We start from the raw sequence: 23,392 nt of genomic DNA on the forward strand, positions 1-23,392 counted from the left end.
CCTGAAAGCCTGGGAGGTAAGAAGCAGCTCTCCTTCCATCACCTCACTACTGACACGCCGGGTGATTGAGGAAGATGACTCTGAAGGTGTAGTGGAGGCCTGGAAACAGCCTGCCAAGGTGGATCTCTCTCACCTGGATGGTAAGAAGCCAGTTGAATTGCAAGGCATATCCGACACCTTCCCTCAGTTGTTCACACAGAAACCAGGCCGTACAGATATGTTGCAGCATGCCATCCGAGTACCAGAATGTCTGGTGAAGGCGTTGAAGGAGGAGGTCCGCTTGATGTTGGAGCTGGGAGTCATCGAACCGTCTGAAAGTGAGTGGAGTAGTCCTATTGTCATTGTGCCGAAGAAGGATGGAACTCTTCGCATTTGCATTGACTCTAGGAAACTGAATGCCATCTCATTTTTCGATGCCTACCCGATGCCCTGGATTGAGGACCTGCTGGAGAGGACTGGGAGAGCCAACTACATCACCACCTTGGACCCCTGCAAGGGGTATTGGCAGGTCCCCCTGGAGAGCCAGTCCCAGCCCCTCACGGCAGTCAGGACCCCTCTAGGCCTCTTTCAGTTCACAGTGACGCCCTTTGGCTTACATGGTGCCCCAGCCACATTCCAGAGGCTTATGGACAAAGTGCTGCAAGGTTGTGAGGACTGCAGCGCCACCTATTTGGATGATGTGGTCATTTTTAGCTTGACCTGGGAGGAACATCTGGAGCACCTTCGTCAAGTCCTAGGTGCAATCAGCGCGGCAGGACTTACACTCAACCTGCAGAATTGTGAGTGGGCCAGGCAGGAAACCTGGTACCTGGGGTATCAGTTGGGGAAAGGTGAAGTCCGGCCTCAGGTGGATAAATTTGAGGCCATTCTGAACAGCCCTAGGCCCCGTACCAAGACCTAGGTCCGGTCTTTTCTTGGCCTAGTGGGCTGGTGCCAACGGTTCATCCCTCACTTTTCAACCCTGGCAACCTCATTGACCAACCTCACCTGCAAGTTGGCCCGTAATCCTGTGGAATGGAGTGAGAAGTGTGAAAGTGCTTTCCAGGGCCTGAAGGAAGAATTATGCTCTTCCCCTGTGTTGCAGAGTCCTGACTTTGAACGCCACTTCCTGGTGCAGGTGGATACCTCAGGTGTAGGCATCGGGGCAGTACTGGCTCAGGGAGAGCCAGGTGAGGAACGTCCTGTATTATATCTCAGCAGGAAACTTCTGCCCTGTGAAACCCGGTACTCCACAATCGAGAAGGAGTGTCTGGCAATCAAGTGGGCGTTGGACAGCCTCAGGTACTACCTTCTCAGGAGGGAGTTTGACCTCCAAACGGACCACAGAGCCCTGACCTGGATCCAGACAATGAAGGACCGGAATGCCAGGGTGACAAGGTGGTACCTGGAACTTCAACCTTTCAGGTTCTGTGTGCGGCACAAAGCAGGCAAGGAGAACATCACAAGTCTTCCTGTCAAGACTGCCAAACATTGCTGCTGCAGGAGAGGAGGGTGGTAATGTGATGAAGGCCCGACACTGATTACGGATGGCACATGGCATACGCAGTAAGACACTCAAAGGGTCATCCACATACATTATTCCCCTCTGTTATTGTGGTGAGTGCACGCATCACAGTAAATCAACAGTCACAATTTTACACTCATCCCCGGCAGTAATAGGTATGAAAAAAAGAAACATACTATGTCACAGTTTAATTATCTCAGGTCAATTTATTCATATTCATCTTTCCAATAAGTGTTTTGCCGAAGTGTCATGATAATCTGACGTTTCTCTCCTCCATAGTCACTGGGTCTGAAACAGAGCTGCTGTATAGAGCTGTCTCATATAGAGGCAGCAGCAACCTGCACCGGTGTGTGCTGATGGTGGAGGATACCATCTTTAACTGGGTCAAGGGTTATGTTACCTAATTACTCATCTTGTGGTAAAGTTTTGGGGTTTATTTAAGTTATTTAACCGGGAAATGGTGAATCCTATAATGAGGTATATGTGTTTATTGTGAGAACTGGCAGTAGAGTTTCAGATTGTGTGAAATGGAAGATAGTTGAGTTAACTAGCTTTTGGTTGGTCTAGGGGGAGGGGCATAGCAGTTATAAGCCTCGGGTTACCAAGGCTTTGGGTTTTTTTTGTTTAGTCTGAGGGTGGCTGTTAACCACACAGGTGACAATTGCAAGCTGTATATATATTGATATATATATATATTGTATTTTTTTTCTTTTTTTCTTGTTTTCATGTGGATGTCCAAGTTTTTGTTTTTCCACTAGTTTTTGTAAATAAAAGCACCTCAATTTATTTTTGCGACTCAAGCCATATGGTTATTTTTCTTAGACAGTTGACCCACAGTTTTTGCAACAGGATGTAAAGTTGAAATTGTGCAAGGCATTGGTAAGGCCAAATTTGGAGTATTGTGTACAGTTCTGGTCACCGAATTATAAGAAAGATGTCAACAAAATAGAGACAGCACAGAGAAGATTTACTAGAATGTTACCTGGGTTTCATCTCCTAAATTACAGAGAAAGGTTGAACAAGTTGGGTCTTTATTCTTTGGAGCATAGAAGGTTGAGGGGGGACTTGATAGAGGTATTTAAAATTAAAAGGGGGATAGATAGAGTTGTGTGGGCATGTGGCCAAGTGGTTAAGGCATTGCACTAGTGACCTGAAGGTCGTGAGTTCGAGCCCCAGCCGAGGCAACATGTGTTGTGTCCTTGAGCAAGGCACATTGCTCTGCGACGATACTGGTGCCAAGCTGTATGGGTCCTAATGCCCTTCCCTTCAACAACATTAGTGTCGTGGAGAGGGGAGACTTGCAGCATAGGCAACTGCCTGTCTTCCATACAGCCTTGCCCAGGCCTGCGCCCTGGAGAGTGAAGACTTTCCAGGCACAGATCCATGGTCTCACAAGACTAACGGATGCCTTTATTATAGATAGAGTTGACGTTGATAGGCTTTTTCCACTGAGAGTAGGGGAGATTCAAACAAGAGGACATGAGTTGAGAGTTAAAGGGCAAAAGTTTAGGGGTAACATGAGGAAAAACTTCTTTACTCAGAGAGTGGTAGCTGTGCGGAACGAGCTTCCAGCAGAAGTGGTTGAGGCAGGTTCGATGTTGACATTTAAAGTTAAATTGGACAGCTATATGGACAGGAAAGGAATGGAGGGTTATGGGCTGAGTGCGCGTCGGTGGGACTAGGTGAGAGTAAGAGTTCGGCACAGACTAAGGTAGGAGGGGGATAATAAATCAGCCATGATGGAATGACGGAACAAACTCAAAGAGCCGAATGGGCTAATTCTACCCCTATGTTTTATGGCCTTATGAATGCCAGGCAAAACAAAAGCTGTTACTGTATTTTGGTACACAATGCCAGTAACATGGAAATCCTATGATAAAGAGTGAGGAGTTTTCTCTTCTAACTTTCAGAGGATGCTTCTTCCGAGCACTGCGAACGACAGCTGCCTCTCTGGACTAGTTGAGAGAATGCAGAGGAGGTTTCACAGTAGGTAAGTTGTTAGCGCTGGAGACTGATTTGTGTGAGGTAAGTGAAATGGAAACAGGTGGTTGTAGAAAAGGTGACACATCATTGGCTGGGGTCATGAGCTCCTTTCCAGTTTACTTCTGCAATTCTATTGCAGCACAAGTCAAGGGGGAGGGGAGATGATGCAGTTGGAAATCAGTGGTGAGAAAGTAATTAGAGTGTCCTTATTGGAAAATATTAATAGACTGCAGAGCAGTTTTTAAAGCTGTTTATTGATTGAGATACAGTGCGGAACACGCCCTTTGCGCCATGCCACCCAGACTATTGTGTCGTGTGCCATGTGAGGCAAGAGTGGTGTTCAGTGCCAATATTCTCTGGCTTCTACCATAGTAAGTCTGGACTAGTCCTACCAATTATTGCTAATGGATTGTTAGGAACAAGATACATGGTCAGAGCATACTATTTATATCATAACCATGATCCAAGCAAGAACAAATCTTTTCTACCTGTATCAGAGCTGGTCACTTTGAAGTCATATATCTGTGGTTTTCACCTTCATCTTTGTCTCTCCATTAATACAGTCTGACCTGATAGACATGTCCCACAACCCTGCAATTATCAACACATAAATCAGACGAAGAAGCATAATCACTCTCCACCGACTATCAACCTGAGAGATATATATATATATATATATATATATTATCCTTACCCTGATCTGGCACACACGTGATTCTAGACCCACTGAACTTGACTCTTAGTTGTGACGAGCCACTAGAAAGCTATGCAGCAGTTCAAGAAGGCTGTTGACCAGCACTTTCTCAGGGACAACTAGGGAAAGGCAATTAAATGCAATGCACACAAAATGAGTGACCCTGATGAAAGGTCTTGGTCTGTAATGTTCACAGTTCATTCTCCTCCATAGATGCTGCCTGACCTGTTGAGATTAGATCAGGTAACAAGGAAGAGTTTGTCCTAACAAGCTCATATATCTCATGCAGAGGGAAATGGCTCCAACTCTTTTGCACTCCCTTGGCACAGTATTCAGAAAACAGCCTAGGTGAAGAACTGTGGTCACTGGTGTGGAGCTTTAACATGTAATGTTACCTATGTGTCAGGGATCCCAGCTGGAAAGAGATCCAGGAAGTAGTCAGAACAGTAGAGCTGGTTCTGCTCCTGGTCCCAGTGAAGTACCTACAAGGTGTGCAAGTGCTGCCCTAAGCTCCTCCAGCTACTTTGGAAATTCCTCAGGGTAATGTGGCGTAGGGGAAAGGTCACGGACCAGTGGAAGCATGTAGAGGGAATCTGGGTCCCCAAAGATGAGAACTCCAAGGACACTGAGCAGTTCGGTGCATCTCACTGCTCAGTGTAGAAGGGAAAAAATATTTCAGTATCTTTTCCCGTAGGCTGACTGATTTCCTCCTCAAAAATGGCTGGTGTGCCGGGTTACCTGGAACACATGGGTATGGCTTCCCGGCTGATCAGGGAAGCACTGGAAAGAAAGGGAGATCTAGTCGTACTATGGCTGGACCTTGACATTGTTTATGGTTCACTGGCGGAGATTGTGCTGAACCAACATCATGTTCTAAGGACAATAACAGATCTCATCTTGGACAAAGGGAACTTCAGATGGACAGTTCCCTCAGGGGCGACTGCTCGAGGCTGGCACTGGCTTGAGAAGGGTATTATAACCGAATGTACAACCTCGGTGATTCTCTTCTCCCAATCTATGAACATACTGGTTAAGGCAGATAAAGTGCAGTGTAGAGCCTCTCTGAATTAATCAGTCATGCACCATCCCCAATCAGAAGCTTGTGGATGACCTGTGCCAGGCAGCAGATGGATCCTCCTGGCATTATACAGCCATATTGCATAATTAAGGATGAGCTTTAAGCCAGAGAAATCCAGGTGTCTGGTGTGAAAGAAACGCAGATTCATGGATGAATTCCATTTCTCCTTGGATGGTATTGCTATCCCACCCATCTCTGAGAATAGACAATAGACAATAGGTGCAGAAGTAGACCATTTGGCCCTTCAAGCCTGCACCACCATTCTGAGATCATGGCTGATCATCCACTATCAATACCCAGTTCCTGCCTTGTCCCCAGAACCCCTGATTCCCCTATCCACAAGATACCTATCTAGCTCCCTCTTGAAAGCATCCAGAGAATTGGCCTCCACTGCCTTCTGAGGCAGCTCGTTCCACACCTCCACAACTCTCTGGGAGAAGAAGTTCCTCCTCAACTCTGTCCTAAATGACCTACCCCTTATTCTTAAACCATGCCCTCTGGTACTGGACTCTCCCAACATCTGGAACATATTTCCTGCCTCTATCTTGTCCAATCCCTTAATAATCTTATATGTCTCAATTAGATCCCCCCTCAATCTCCTTAATTCCAGCGTGTACAAGCCCAGTCTCTCTAACCTCTCTGCGTAAGACAGTCCGGACATCCCAGGAATTAACCTAGTGAACCTCCTCCACAGCCAGGATGTCCTTCCTTAACCCTGGAGACCAAAACTGCACACAATACTCCAGGTGTGGTCTCACCAGGGCCCTGTACAAATGCAAAAGGACTTCCTTGCTTTTGTACTCCATTCCCTTTGTAATAAAGGCCAATATTCCATTAGCCTTCTTCACTGCCTGCTGCACTTGCTCATTCACCTTCAGAGACTGATGAACAAGTACTCCTAGATCTCTTTGTATTTCTCCCTTACCTAACTTCACACCGTTCAGATAATAATCTGCCTTCCTGTTCTTGCTCCCAAAGTGAATAACCTCACACTTATTCACATTAAACGCCATCTGCCAAGTTTCTGCCCACTCACCCAGCCTATCCAAGTCACCTCGAATTCTCCTAACATCCTCATCACATGTCACACTGCCACCCAGCTTAGTATCATCAGCAAACTTGCTGATGTTATTCACAATGCTTTCCTCTAAATCACTGACATAAATCGTAAACAGCTGTGGTCCCAATACCGAGCCCTGTGGCACCCCACTAGTTACCACCTGCCATTCCGAGAAACACCCATTCACTGCTACCCTTTGCTTTCTATCTGCCAACCAGTTTTCTATCCATGTCAATATCCTCCCCCCAATGCCATGAGCTCTGATTTTACCCACCAATCTCCTATGTGGTACCTTATCAAATGCCTTCTGAAAGTCAAGGTACACCACATCCACTGGATCTCCCGTGTCTATCTTCCTGGTTGCATCCTCGAAAAACTCCAATAGATTAGTCAAGCATGATTTGCCCTTGGTAAATCCATGCTGACTCGGCCCAATCCTATCATTGCTATCAAGATATGCCGCTATTTCATCTTTAATAATGGACTCTAGCATCTTCCCCACTACTGATGTTAGGCTAACAGGGCGATAGTTCTCTGTTTTCTCCCTCCCTCCTTTCTTAAAAAGTGGGATAACATTAGCCATTCGCCAATCCTCAGGAACTGATCCTGAATCTAAGGGATATTGGAAAATGATCACCAGTGCATCCGCAATTTCCAGAGCCACCTCCTTTAGTACCCTAGGATGCAGACCATCTGGACCTGGGGATTTGTTAGCCTTCAGTCCCATCAGTCTACTCATCACCGTTTCCTTCCTAATGTTAATCTGTTTCAGTTCCTCTGTTACCCTATGTCCTTGGCCCATCCATACATCTGGGAGATTGCTTGTGTTTTCCCTAGTGAAGACAGATCCAAAGTACTTATTAAATTTGTCTGCCATTTCTCTGTTTCCCATAACAATTTCTCCCAATTCATTGGGAGAATGAATTGGAAGAAACCAGTAATGAGTCTGGGAAAGGTCTTTGACTGCAGCCTACGATACACAGTTGCCATTCAGAAAACCAGTGCAGATAAGTCAGGCCTACCTGGCAAGTTCAAGGCCTGGATCTACTAGCATGGCATCCCCCCCCTAAATTCTCTGGTCCATGCTGGTACTCATCTCAACAGCTGAGGCTCTTGAAAGAAAAATTAATGGCTACTTTGAAGATTGCTGGGCGTTCCACGTAGCCTGAGCGCATTGTTCTGTGTGGGAAGAGGAATAACCTGTAGTTTCACTTCAGGAGTTATGGTTTCCTATTGCTGCTGTACAGACATTCCAGTGACCCCAAGGTCTCATCAGCAGGCATTGAGGTAAGAAATGGAAGACTGAGGATGCAGTAGAGATGGCTGAGGCACAGGAATCTGGTAGAGCAGTGGCGTCAGCTCAGGTGGGCCTGGGCAGCTTCCCTTCAACCTGCTTTGACAGGAACCAGGGCAGGAACGAACAACCAAATGGTCCAGGAAGAGGTGCGAGCAGCTGTTGAGGAAATGCGCACCACCATGATGGTAGGAATGGGGCAGGAGGGAGCTTGGATAAGAAGGGAGGGTGCACTGAAGCAAAATATCTCCCAGTCCAACATCTGGCAGGCAGAACCTCAGCACATCAAGTTAATAATCAAGGCTGTGTACACCATTCTGCCTAGTCCAGGAACCTTTTTGCTTAGGGCAAAAGTGAGGCACCATCATGTTCTCTTTACCCTGGCAGAGGGACTCTGGGACATAGCAGCTGGCTAAAAGCCCTGGGAGCAGGCCACCACTGCTAGTGCCATGACCAGGTGCTGAAAACAGGGTCTGAAGTATCTCCTCACTGATTACCAATAGTAGGCACCTCGGCCAACCCAGAAAACCCATAGCCTTTGTTAAAGCTGGAAACCCATAGCCTTTGTCAAAGCTGGTGACGTAGATTGCTATGCTATAGATGATCCAGAAAGGACAAGGAGGGAAGCAAAAGAGGTGGGGAAGTGGCACTGCTCATCAGAGATAGTATCACAGCTACAGAAAAGGAGGAAGTCATGGAGGGATTGTCTACTGAGTCCCTGTGGGTGGAAGTTAGAAAAGGAAGGGGTTAATAACTCTGCTGGGTGTTTTTATAGACCACCCAATCGTAACAAGGACATAGAGGAGCAGATATTCTGGAAAGGTGTAATAATAACAGGGTTGTCGTGATGGGAGATTTTAATTTCCCGAATATTGATTGGCATCTCCCTGGAGCAAGGGGTTTAGATGGGGTTGAGTTTATTAGGTGTGTTCAGGAAGGTTTCCTGACACAATGTGTAGATAGCCTACAAGAGGAGAGGCTGTACTTGATCTGGTATTGGGAAATGAACCTGGTCGGGTGTCAGGTATCTCAGTGGGAGAGAATTTTTGAGATAGTGATCACAATTCTATCTCCTTTAGAATAGCATTGGTGAGGGATAGGAACAGACAAGTTAGGAAAGTGTTTAATTGGAGTAAGGGGAAATATGAAGCTATCAGGCAGGAACTTGGAAGCATAAATTGGGAACAGATGTTCTCAGGGAAACTTACGGCAGAAATGTGGCAAACGTTCAGGGGATATTTGCCTGGCACACTGCACAGGTTCACCCCATTGAGACATGGAAAAGATGGTGGGGTACAGGAACCATGATATACAAAGGCTATTGAAATTCCAGTCAAGAAGAAAAGAAAAGCTCATGGAAGGTTCAAAAACTAGGTAATGATAGTGATCTAGAAGATTATTAGGCTATCAGGAAGGAGCTTAAGAATGAAATTAGGAGAGCTAGAACGGGCCATGAGAAGGCCTTGGCAGACAGAATTGAGGAAAACCCCAAAGCATTTTACAAGTATGTGAAGAGCAAGAGGATAAGACATGAGAGAATAGGACCATTCAAGTGAACAGTGGAAAAGTGTGTATGGAACCGGAAGAGATAGCAGGGACGCTTAATGAATACTTTGCTTCAGTATTCACTATGGAAAAGGATCTTGGCGATTGTAGGGATGACTTACAGCAGATTGAAAAGCTTGAGCATATAGACATTCAGAAAGGGGATGTGCTAGAGGTTTTGAAAAGCATCAAGTTGGATAAGTCTCCGGGACTGGATGAGATGTACCCCAGGCTATGTTGGAGGCGAGGAAGGAGATTGCTGAGCCTCTGGCAATGATCTTTGCATCATCGATGGGAACGGGAGAGGTTTCAGAGAATTGGAGCATTGCTGATGTTGTCCCCTTATTCAAGAAAGGGAATAGAGTTAGCCGAGGAAATTATAGACCATTGAGTCTTACTTCAGTGGTTGGTAAGTTGATGGAAAAGATCTTGAGAGGCAGGATTTACGAACATTTGGAGAGGCATAATATGATTAGGAATAATCCGCTTGGCTTTGTCAAAGGCAGGCCACGCCTTACAAGCCTGATTAAATTTTTTGAGGATGTGACCAAACAGATTGATAAAGGTAGAGCAGTGGATGTGGTATATATGGATTTAAGCAAGGCATTTGATAAGGTATCCAATGCAAGGCTTATTGGGAAAGTAAGGAGGCACAGGATCCAAGGTGACATTGCTTTGTGGATCCAGAACCGGCTTGCCTACAGAAGGCAAGGAGTGGTTGTAGACGGGTCATATTCTGCATTGAGGTCGGTGACAGTGGTGTGCCTCAGGGATCTGTTCTGGGACCCCTTCTCTTTGTGAGTTTTATAAACGACCTGGATGTGAAAGCGGAGGGATAAGTTAGTAAATTTAGTGATGACACAAAGTTTGGGGGTGTTGTGGATAGTGTGGGGGGCAGTCAGAAGTTACAGCGGGACATCGATAGAATGCAAAACTGGCCTGAGAGGTGGCAGATGGAATTCAACTTGTGTGAGGTGGTTCATTTTGGTAGGTCAAATATATGGCAGAATATACTATTAGTGGTAAAATTTTTGGCAGTGTGGAGGATCAGAGGGATCTTGGGGTCCGAGTCTGTACGACACTCAGAGCTGCTGCACAGGTGGACTCTGTGGTTAAGAAGGCATACAGTGCACTGGCTTTCATCAATCATTGGTGGACGTTTCGGGCTGAGACCCTTCATCAGGACTAACTGAAGGAAGCGCTAGCTCTTCCTTCAGTTAGTCCTGACGAAGGGTCTCGGCCCGAAACATCGACTGTACCTCTTCCTAGAGATGCTGCCTGGCCTGCTGCGTTCACCAGCAACTTTGATGTGTGTTGCTTGAATTTCCAGCATCTGCAGAATTCCTCGTGTTTGCGAAGACATAAAGATCCTAGCCAGAGGCTCAACAATCTCTTCCCTCATCTCCTGGAGCAGCCTGGGGAATATTCCGTTAGTCCCCGGGGACTTATTCATCCTAATGTATTTTAACAACTCCAACACCTCCTCTCCCTTAATATCTACATGCTCCAGAACATCAACCTCACTTATATTGTCCTCACCATCATCAAGTTCCCTCTCATTGATGAATACTGAAGGGAAGTATTCATTGAGAACCTCGCTCACTTTCACAGCCTCCAGGCACGTCTTCCCACCTCTATCTCTAATCGGTCCTTCATCACTTCTGTCATCCTTTTGTTCTTCACATAATTGAAGAATGCCTTGGGGTTTTCCTTTACCCTACTCATCAAGGCCTTCTCCTGTCCCCTTCTTGCTCTTCTCAGCCCCTTCTTAAGCTTCTTTCGTGCTACCCTCTATTTCTCAATAGACCCATCTGATCCTTGCTTCGTAAACCTCATTTTCCACCTCACCATCACCCATGGTTCCTTCACCCTATCATTCTTTATCTTCCTCACCGGGACAAATTTATCCCTAACATCCTGTAAAAGATCCCTAAACATTGACCACATGTCCATAGTACATTTCCCTGCAGAAACATCATCCCAATTCGCACCCGCAAGTTCTAGCCTTATAGCCTCATAATTTGCCCTTTCCCAATTAAAAATTTTCCTGTCCTCTCTGATTCTATCTTTTTCCATGATAACGCTAAAGGCCAGGGAGCGGTGGTCACTGTTCCCCAGATGCTCACCCACTGAGAGATCTGTGACCTGACCCGGTTCGTTACCTAATACTAGATCTAGTATGGCATTCCCCCAAGTCGGCCTGTCAACATACTGTGACAGGAATCTGTCCTGGACATACTAAACAAATTCTGCCCCATTTAAACCATTGGAACTAATCATGTGCCAATCAATATTAGGAAGTTAAATTCACCCATGATAACAACCCTGTTATTTTTGCAGCTTTCCAAAATCTGCCTCCCAATCTGTTCCTCTGTATCTCTGCTGCCACCAGGGGGCCTATACAATACTCCCAATAGAGTAAATGCTCCCTTCTTGTTCCTGACTTCCACCCATACTGACTCAAAAGAGGATCCTGCTACATTACCCACCCTTTCTATAGCTGTAATAGTATCCCTGACCAGTAATGCCACCCCTCCTCCCCTTTTCCCCCTCTCTATCCCTTTTAAAGCACTGAAATCCAAGAATATTGAGAATCTATTCCTGCCCTGGTGCCAGCCAAGTCTCTGTAATGGCCACTACATCATAATTCCATGTATGTATCCAAGCTCTCAGTTCATCATCTTTGTTCCTGATGCTTCTTGCATTGAAGTACACGAACTTTAGCCCTTCTACCTTACTACCTTTACACCCTTTATTCTGCTTCTCTTTCCTCAAAGCCTCTTTATATGTTAGATCTGGCTTTACTCCATGCACTGTACTTGCAGTTCTTGCATGGCCTTTATCCTCCTCCACCTCACTATCTGCTCTAACAATCTGGTTCCCCTCCTCCTGCAAATCTAGTTTAAACCCCATGGAGCAGCACTAGCAAACCTTCCCGCAAGGATGTTGGTCCCCCTCCCGCTCAGGTGCAACCCGTCCCATCGGAGTAGGTCCCACCTTCCCTGGAAGAAGGCCCAATTGTCCAGAAACATGAAGCCCTCCCTCCTGCACCAACTCCTTAGCCACGTATTTAGCTGCATTATCTTCCTATTTCTAGCCTCACTAGCACGTGGCACGAATAGCAATCCTGAGATTGCAACCCTGGAGGTCCCGTCCTTCAACTTTGCACCTAACTCCCTAAACTCTCTTTGCAGGACCTCCTCCTTCTTCCTATCCACATTATTGGTCCCTACATGGACGACGACATCTGGCTGCTCACCCTCTCTCTTGAGAATACTGAGAACTCGATGCGAGATATTGCGGTCCCTGGCACCAGGGAGGCAACAGGCCATCCGGGATTCTTGATCTCTCCCACAGAACCTCTTATTTGTCCCCCTAACTATCGAATCCTCTAACACTACTGCTCTCCTCTTTTTCCTCCTTCCCTTGTAAACTGAGGGTCCCGTCTCAGTGCCAGAGACACGACCATTACAACTTGTCCCTGGTAGGTCATCCCCACCAACAGTATCCAAAACGGTATACTTATTATTGATGGGAACGGCCACAGGGGTGCTCTGCTCATTCTGTCTATTCCTCCTCCCTCTCCTGACAGTCACCCAACTACCTGTTTCCTGACTTTTAGGGGTGACTCCCTCCCTGAAACTCCTGTCTATTTCTGCCTCTGCCTCACGAATGATCCGAAGTTCACCCAGCTCCATCCAGTCCCCTAACTCGGTTTGTCAGGAGCTGCAGCTGGATGCACCTTTTACAGGTGTAGTCATCAGGGACAATTGTGCTCACCCTGACTTCCCACATACTACAAACGGAGCACTCAACTGTCCTAACTGCTGCCTCCATTACCTACTCCTAAGTTAATTAGATTAATTAAAGGAGCTTACACGGACTTACCTCACTGGAAGCAAGTTCGTCCTCAACCTTTGCTCGCCGAAGCCTCTCAAGCCAAAGCCTTCCTACTCTGTCTCCCATTACTCCATCGCCTGCTCCGTTAATCTCCTCGCTTTTTAAACTCTCCTGCTGGTCTCACAGGCCGACCTTCACGCGCTTGCACAGTCGTGCCCCATTCAAACAGCCGAAGTCTTGGAGTTTACGGATTAGTTTTGAGGGGATGATGGTGTTAAATCAATGAAGAGAATCCTGCTGTCCAGATGTTCCAGAGTTGTGAGAAGAGCCAATGAGATGCCATTTGCTCTGGACCTGTTGCTTCGGTAGTTGAATTGGAGCAGATCCATGTCAGCACTCAGACAGGAGCTGATACACTTTAACACCAGCCTCTCAAAACACTTCATCACTATATATGTAAGTGACCCTGAGCAATAGTCATTGAGGCAGGTTACCTCGCTCTCCTTGGGCATCAGCATGTGAAACCTGCTTCAACCAGGTGGGTAGCACACACTGCCAGAGTAAGAGGTTGAAGATATCTGTGAATACATCAGCCAGTTAGTCAGCATGTGTCTTCAGTACTTGGCCAGGTGCTCCATCCAAACCGGATGATTTCCCTGGATTCATCTCTTAGAGGCAGTCCAAATTTCTCTTTCAATATTTTTATCGATTTCTTACATAAAAAAGAATACAGAGAACAGAATACAATATATTAGAATCACACTTATAGTCTCAAAACCCCATATTCATGTAAATTAAATTGTATTGTAATATTGAAAAATAATAATTTTATTATACAAAAAAAATCTAAGCCCACTACCAAAAGAAAGCTGTTTGGTAAAGAAAGAAAAAAGGAAAAAAAATCCTTATCATATAGTAAAACAGGCAGTCCAAGTTTCAAGTTTCAAGTTTCAATGAGTTCTGCATATTAAATAACAGCCCAGTGTTTAAGTCAATGCAACAACTCCTGGCCCTCGGACCAAAAAGTTTTGAAGTGCCAAGTTTCAGTGAGGCCTGTACATTACATAATAACCCAGTTTTAAAGTCAACATCTCTTGGCCCTCGGATCAAAAAAAGCTTCCAAAAAATTTGCATCAGCAAAATAATGTCAATCTCCCCTTTAACTATGTTTCTTTTATGAGGAGTCAATGTAATCCTGTAAGAGTACAGAAGACAGGCAGACTAATCTCTAGTCTGGTTGAAAAATTGTCACAGACAAACAAGGCAGGGAATAAAATATCTTGCAATTAAATTGAGGTACCAGAAAATGAAATAAAGATTGCAACATAAACATGGAATTAAGGAAGAATTCAAAATATCAGCGTATATGTTTAGAAACATAGTACTTTGTTAAAAATCTTTACTTATATCATGTTCTAAGGGAATGAGACTCAGCAAATAATACTCCTTCTTTAAAAAGTCTCTAGTTAAAGGCTTAGGTTTAGCTAGTAATGTTAACATAACAATTGTCATCAGCATGTGGACTTTGCAACGAGAGGGGAGAACACGTTGGATCTTGTTTACGCAAACATCCCCGATGCGTACCGGGCAGAGCCCCGCCCCCACCTCAGTCACTCAGACCACATCTCTGTTATGCTAATTCCAGCATACAGACCGCTCATCAGGCGCTCCAGACCTGTTCAGAAGCAGGTGAAAACCCAGCCAGCAGGAGCCATCTCTGCTCTTCAAGACTGCTTTGAGCACACTGACTGGCACATGTTCAGGGAGGCTGCAACTGATGGCCCAACTTAGAGGAGTACACAGCATCAGTGACTAGCTACATCAGCAAGTGTATCGGTGACGTCACTGTGGCCAAGACCATCACTACACGCGCTAACCAGAAGCCATGGATTACCGCGGAGGTGCGTGCGCTGCTGAGGACCTGTGACTCCGCCTTCAGAGCAGGCGACAAGGCAGCCCGAACAACAGCGAGGGCCAAACTGTCTCGGGCCATCAGAGAGGCAAAGCGTGCACACGCCCAGCGAATCCACAGCCACTTCCAGGACAGCGGCGACACACGGCGCATGTGGAAGGGCATTCAGGACATCACTAACTACAGGACAACATCACCTGCCTGTGCTGGTGATGCCTCCCTCCCAGATGCGTTGAACAACTTCTACACTCGTTTCAAGGTGGATAATGACGTGGCGGCGAGGAAGACCACTCCTCCTTCCAATGACCAGGTGCTGTGTCTTACCGTGGCCAATGTGAGAACTCTATGCAGGGTCAACCCACGGAAGGCTGCTGGACCAGACAACACTCCTGGCAGAGTGCTTAGAGTATGTGTAGACCAGCTAGCAGATGTTCTCACTGACATCTTCAACATCTCCCTGAGCAACGCCATTATTCCAACGGGCTTCAAGGCCGCCACCACCGTCCCCGTGCCGAAGAAGTCTTCAGTGTCCTGCCTCAACAACTACCGTTCCGTTGCACTCACATCCATCATCATGAAATGTTTCAAGAGGCTCATTATGAGGCACATCAAGACCCTGCTGCCCTCCTCACTGGACCCCCTGCAGTTCGCGTATCGTCCCAACTGCTCAACAGACAATACCATCGCCACCACCCTCCACCTGGCCCTCACCCACCTGGACAAAAAAGACACATATGTTCGAATGCTGTTCATAGACTTCAGTTCAGCGTTCAACACAATCATTCCTCAGCACCTGACTGGAAAGCTGAAACTGCTGGGCCTGAACACCTCCCTCTGCAACTGGATTCTAGACTTCCTGACTGGGAGACCTCAGTCAGTCTGGATCGGGAGCAGCATCTCCAACACCATCACACTGAGCACGGGGGCCCCCCCAGGGCTGTGTGCTCAATCCACTGCTGTTCACTCTGCTGACCCACAACTGTACAGCAATACACAGCTCGAATCACATCATCAAGTTCGCAGATGACACGACCGTGGTGGGTCTCATCAGCAAGAACAATGAGTCAGCATACAGAGAGGAGGTGCAGCGGCTAACGGACTGGTGCAGAGCCAACAACCTGTCTCTGAGTGTGAACAAAACAAAAGAGATGATTGTTGACTTCAGAAGAGCACGGAGCGACCACTCTCCACTGAACATTGACGGCTCCTCCATTGAGATCGCTAAGAGCACCAAATTTCTTGGTGTTCACCTGGCGGAGAATCTCACCTGGACCCTCAACACCAGTTCCATAGCCAAGAAAGCCCAGCAGCGTCTCTACTTTCTGCAAAGGCTGAGAAAAGTCCATCTCCCACCCCCCATCCCCACCACATTCTACAGAGGATGTACTGAGAGCATCCCGAGCAGCTGCACCACTGCCTGGTTTGGGAATTGCACAGTCTCGGATCACAAGACCCTGCAGCGGATAGTGAGGTCAGCTGAGAAGATCATTGGGGTCTCTCTTCTCGCCATTACAGACATTTACATTACACGCTGCACCCGTAAAGCCAACAGCATTGTGAAGGACCCCACGCATCCCTCATACAAACTCTTCTCCCTCCTGCCATCTGACAAAAGGTACCAAAGCATTCAGGCTCTCACAACCAGACTGTGCAACAGTTTCTTCCCCCAAGCCATCAGACTCCTTAATACTTAGAGACTAGACTGGCATCTACATCATTTATTATTATATTGTAATTTGTCCTCTACTGTGCCTATTGTCTTGATTATTATTTATTGAACTGCCCTGCACTGTTTTGTGCACTTTATGTAGTCCTGTTAGGTCTGTCGTCTCGTGTATTTTTGTGTTGTTTCATGTAGCACCATGGTCCTGGAGCAATGTTGTTTCATTTTTACTGTGTACTGTACTGGCAGTTTATGGTCAAAATGACAATAAAAAGCAACTTGACTTGACTTGACTTGTTGTGCATGCCCACCACCAAGTACAGTGGTTTGGCTGGAAAAGAATCAATGCTTATATAGCCACTGGAACATCGGTAGCAGGAAAGCCGTTCTCACAGATCACTCTGACTGATCCATGCCAGCAGCAACAGATCCAAGTTTAAATTCCATTATAAATTGTTGCTTCTGCTGTGGTTCAGCAAAGATTGGGAAGTTGGCCGTTTCTCTTTCCTTGGCTGCAATCCAATGCCCAATAATGGAAAAACCTACAAAAGTTGAGGTTACAACCTAGTCCATCACAGGAAAAGCACTCCCCACCACTGAGCACATCCACAAGGTGTGCTGCCTCCATTGGGAAGGAGGTACATGAGCTTTGGGTCCCACACCACCAGGTTCAGGAAAGAGTGCAGGTAATTTCACTCACCTCAACACTGAACAATGGACTCACTTTCAAGGACCCGACAACTCATGCTCTCATTGTTATCTGCAATTTATTATTGTTTTATTTGCATAGCTTCTTTTCTAATTGGTTGCTTATCTGTCTTTGTTCATGTGTAGTTTTTTCATTGATTCCATTGTATTTCGTTGTATCTACTCTTAATAGCTGCGAGAAAATGAACCTCAGCGTAGTATATGAAGACAATAAATTTGAGCATTGAACTTTTGAACTTCATTGATCCTCTCTGACAAACAATAATGAGGACTTTTTCAAAGGCTAATCAGGTGGTAATTCCAGTAGGCTGTGTTAGGAAAGATAGAATAGTTGTGTGTTATTATGTGTACATAAGAACGAACTTCAATTCCCAGTGGGCAATGCAGGTGGTTCACCCGAAACCAGAAGTGACATCGATGAGCTAGTCACACATACTCAGGTTGAGCAGGAGTATTCCAAATACCCGAATAAAACATTAAAGTGATTTTTACCCACGCCAAGTTTGCCTTTATTAAGAACAAACATAACAAGTTGTATCTAGAAATTGGATTGGACTTCTTTTAGTGAACTGAATCATTAGGTTTAGTGCATTGGTCAGTTGGAATCCCTTGCAGGAAATGGTGAAATTGGGTGGCATTATGTTGTCTTACACTATAAAGGACGGACTGAAGTGACACACACATCTTGAGGCTCAACAGAACACAACCTCTAACATTTTCCTGTGCATCAATCAGAGAAGGGTGTCCTTCCTTAAAGGGACATTGCTGATGATAACTAGGTATCAGTAATGCACATTATAAACACACTGGAGGAGATCAGGCTGAAGAGCAGAGAGACAGAGAGAGATGGAGAGGAGATAGATAGATAGAGGATAGAGAGGGAGATAGAGAAAGCAAGTGGTAGAGAGGGAGATAGAGAAAGGAAGTGGTAGAGAAGGAGATGAGGGAGATAGACAGAGACATAGAGATAAATACAGTGTGAACGGAATAGAGACAGAGAGAGTTAGAGACATAAAGAGATAGCAAGAGAGGGAGACAGGGACAAAGACAGACAGATAGGCAGACATGCAGATACAGACAGACAGAGAAACAGAGAGAAGGTGAGGGACAGGGAGAGACAGAGATAGAGGGGATCAGGGAGAGACAAAAAGAAATAGAGATAGATAGATAGAGAGGGGGGGGGGGAGAGAACCGAGATGGACTCACATGGAATGAAGGAATAGGAGCAACAGCAGCAGAGGAAAGGCTTTGCAGCCGCAGTTCCAGGAAATAGAGCAAAACCTCAGTCCTCGCACTCCATCTCCAGTAAGGCAAGTTCAATCCCAATGGTGTTAAAGAGATCAAAGGGATTTCAGAAGAATTCACAAGTAAGGGCCTTGTACATCCTAGGCACTGAATTCCCATGTGGGTAATGATCATCAATGAATCACATCTGCACAAGTAATGACCGATGTGGACAAGTGACGTACAAACTAAGAACCTCTCTGCTGTGTGAGTGCCAATCAGGATGACGGGACATTAACAACTCAGAGTGGAAGTATTGCAGCCATATGTTCTGCCATCCAAATCACAACGATCCTGCTCCAGCATTAGGGTTCCACTTGTTTCTCTACTATTGCATCAAATGGTTATAGCAAAGAGTGTAGCACGTTGGTTAGCAAGTCAGGCAGCATCTGTGGAGACAAATGAACAGTCAATATTTCATGTTGAGACCTTTCATCAGAATCCTCCAGCATTTTGTGTGTGCTGCTCAAGATCTCCAGCATTTGCAGAATCTCATGTGCTTAACATATTGGTTATGTTACTGAACTGAGACCCACGTGATCACTATGGGGGCACGGGGATTTTGAGGTCAAGTCCTTGGATATACCAGTCTTAGCAAAGATCCTGAGAGGCAGGATTTATGAACAATTGGAGAGGCATAATATGATTAGGAATAGTCAGCATAGCTTTGTCAAAGGCAGGTCGTGCCTTACGAGCCTGATTGAATTTTTTGAGGATGTGACAAAACACATTGATGAAGGAAGAGCAGTAGATGTAGTGTATTTGGATTTCAGCAAGGCATTTGGTAAGGTACCCCATGCAAGGCTTATTGAGAAAGTAAGGAGGCATGGGATCCAAGGGAACATTGCTTTGTGGATCCAGAACTGGCTTGCCCACAGAAGGCAGAGAGTGGTTGTAGATGGGTAATATTCTGCAGTGGAGGCCAGTGACCAGTGGTGTGCCTTAGGGATCTGTTCTGGGACCCCTACTCTTTGTGATTTTTATAAATGAGCTGGACGAGGAAGTGGAGGGATGGGTTAGTAAATATGCTGATGACACGAGGGTTGGGGTGTTGAGGCTAGTCTGGAGGGCTGTCAGAGGTCGCAACAGGACATCAGTAGAAACACAGAAACAATGAAAATGTACAGCATAATACAGGCCCTTCGTCTCACAAAGCTGTGCCGAACATGTCCTTACCTTAGAACTACCTAGGCTTACCCATAGCTTTCTATTTTTCTAAGATCCACATAGCCATCCAGGAGTCTCTTAAAAGACCCAATCCGTCTCCATGACCTCTGCCGGCAGCCCATTCTACAGCCTCACCACTCTCTGCGTAAAAAACTTACCCCTGACATCTCCTCTGTACCTACTTCCAAGCACCTTAAAAATATGCCCACTCGTGCTATCCATTTCAGCCCTGGGAAAAAGCCTCTGACTATCCACAAAATCAATACCTCTCATTATCTTGTAAACCTCTAACAGATCACCTTTCACACTTTGTCGCTCCAAGGAGAAAAGGCCGACTTCACACAACCTATTCTCGTAAGGCATGCTCCCCAATCCAGGCAACATCCTTGTAAACCTTCTCTGCACCCTTTCTATGGTTTCCACGTCCTTCCTGTAGTGAGGCGACCAGAACTGAGCACAGTACTCCAAGTGGGGTCTGACCAGGGAACTACACAGCTGCAACATTACCTTTTGGCTCATAAACTCAATCCCACAATTGATGAAGGCAAACGCTCCATATGCCTTCTTAACCACAGAGTCAACCTGCATAGCAGCTTTGAGTGTCCTATGGTCTCGGACCCCAAGATCCTTCTGATCCTCCATGCTGCCAAGAGTCTTGCCATTAATGCTATATTGTGCCACCTTATTTTACCAACTAAAATGAACCACCTCACACTTTTCTGGGTTGAACTCCATCTCCCACTTCTCAGTTAAGTTTTGCATCCTATCAATGTCCTGCTCTAACCTCTGACAACCTTCCACGCTATCCACAAAACCCCCAACCTTTCTGTCATCAGCAAATTTACTAACCCATCCCTCCACTTCCTCATCAAGGTCATTTATAAAAATCACAGAGTAGGGATCCCAGAACAGATCCCTGAGGCACACCACTGGTCACCAACCTCCATGCAGAATATGACCCATCTACAACCACACTTTGCCTTCTGTGGGCAAGCCATTTCTGGATCCACAAAGCAAGGTCCCCTTGGATCACTTGCCTCCTTATTTTTTCAATAAGCCTTGCATGGGGTACCTTATCAAATGCCTTGCTGAAATCCACATACACTACATCTACATCTCTACCTTCATCAATGCGCTTAGCCACATCCTCAAAAAATTCAATTAGGCTCGTAAGACACGACCTGCCTTTCACAAAGTCATGCTGACTATTCCTAATCATGTTGTATCTCTCCAAATGTTCATAAATCCTGCCTCTCGGGATCTTCTCTATCAACTTACCAACCACTGAAGCAAAACTCACTGGTCTATAATTTCCTGGGTTATCCCTACTCCCTTTCTTGAATAAAGAAACAACACCCATAACCCTCCAATCCTCCGGAACCTCTCCCATCCTCATTGATGATGCAAAGATCATCGCCAGAGGCTCAGCAATCTCTTCCCTCACTTCCCACAGTAGCCTCAGGTACATCCCATCCTGCCCTGTGACTTATCAAACTTGATGCTTTTCAAAAGCTCCAGCACATACTCTTCCTGAATATCTACATGCTCAAGCTTTTCAGTCTGCTACAAGTCATCCCTACAATCGCCAAGATCCTTATTTGTAGTGAATACAGAAGTACTCATTAAATACCTCTGTCATCTCCTCCAGTTCCATACACACTTTTCCACTGTTACACTTGATTGGTCCTATTCTCTCACGTCTTATCCGCTTGCTCTTCACATACTTGCACAATGCCTTGGGGTTTTCCTTAATCCTGTCCGGCAAGGCCTTCTCATGGCCCCTTCTGGCTCTCCTAATTTCTTTAAGCTCTGTCCTGCTAGCCTTATAATCTTCTAGATCTCTATCATTACCTAGTTTATTGAACCTTTTGTATCTCTTCTTTTCTTCTTGATTAGATTTACAACAGTCTTTGTACACCACAGTTCCTGTACACTACCATCCTTTCCAGTCTCATTGGAACATATCTACGCAGAACCCCACGCAAATATCCCCTGAACATTTGCCATATTTCTTCCATACATTTTTCTGAGAACGTCTGTTTCCAATTTATGCTTTCAAGTTCCTGCCTGATAGCCTCATAATTCCCCCTACTCCAATTAAACGTTTTGCTAACTTGTCTGATACTATCCCTCTCCAATGCTATGATAAAGGAGATAGAATTGTGATCACTATCTCCAAAATGCTCTCCCACTGAGAGACCTGACACCTGACCAGGTTCATTTCCCAACACCAGATCAAATACAGCCTCTCTTTCTGTCGGCTTATCTACATATTGTATCAAGAAACCTTCCTGAACACACCTAACAAACTCCAACCATCTAAACCCCTCACTCTAGGGAGATGCCAATCAATATTTGTGAAATTAAAATCTCCCACCACAACAACCCTGCTATTATTACTCCTTTCCAGAATCTGTCTCCCTATCCGCTCTTCGATGTCCCTGTTACTATTGGGTGGTCTATAAAAAAACACCCAGTAGAGTTATTGACCCCTTCCTGTTCCTAACTTCCACCCACAGAATCCGTAGACAATCCCTCCATGACCTCCTCCTTTTCTGCAGCCGTGACACTATCTCTGATCAATAGTGCCACGCCCCCACCTCTTTTGCCTCCCCCCCACCCCCGTCCTTTCTGAAACATCTAAAGCCTGGCACTTGAAGTAGCCATTCCTGCTCCTGAGCCATCCAATTCTCTGTAATGGCCACCACATCATAGCTCCAAGTGCTGATCCACACTCTAAGCTCATCCACTTTATTCATAGTACCCCTCACATTAAAATAGACACATCTCAAACCATCAGTCTGAGTGCGTCCCATCTCTATCACTTGCCTGTCCTCCCTCTCACATTGTCTCCAAGCTTTCTCTATTTGTGAGCCAACCTCCTTTTCCTCTATCACTTCAGTTTGATTTCCACTCCCCAGCAATTCTAGTTTAAACTCTCCCTAGTAGCCTTTGCAAACCTCCCTGCCAGGGTATTAGACCCCCTTAGATTCAAGTGCAACCTGTCTCTTTTGTACAGGTCACACCTGCCCCAAAAGAGGTCCTAATGATCCAGAAATCTGAATGCCTGCCCCCTACTCCAATTCTCCAGCCATGCATTTATCCTCCATCTCATTCTATTCCTATACTCACTGTCACGTGGCACAGGCAGTAATCCCGAGTTTACTACCTTTAAGGTCCTGCTTCTCAACTTCCTTCCTAACTCCCTGTAGTCTGTTTTCAGGACCTCCTCCCTTTTCCTACCTATATCGTTGGTACCAATATGTGCCATGACCTCTGGCTGTTTTCCTTCCCAATTCAGCATATCGTGGACGCAATCAGAAATATCCCAGACCCTGGTACCTGGGATGCAAACTATCATCAGCGTTTCTTTCCTGCATCCACAGAATCGCCCTTCTGAACCCCTAACTATAGAGACCCCTATCACTGCTACAATCCTCTTCCTTTTCCTACTCTTCTAAGGAGCTGAGCAGTTACGGCGCTCAACGGCGACTCCTTTGTTTGCATCTTCGAAAACAGTCCTATTTCAATCTTTAATATCTCTATTATTCCCCTTCAAGGTTCTTTTGAAGGCTCTGACATGGAGTTACATACTGACTACAGTTCTTTGCAGGGATGGGACTCACTCACGGGGATCCACAATCAGCTACTATTCGGCAT

Source organism: Mobula birostris, chromosome 21 (assembly GCF_030028105.1).
Source record: "Mobula birostris isolate sMobBir1 chromosome 21, sMobBir1.hap1, whole genome shotgun sequence".
NCBI classification, from domain to species: domain Eukaryota; kingdom Metazoa; phylum Chordata; class Chondrichthyes; order Myliobatiformes; family Myliobatidae; genus Mobula; species Mobula birostris.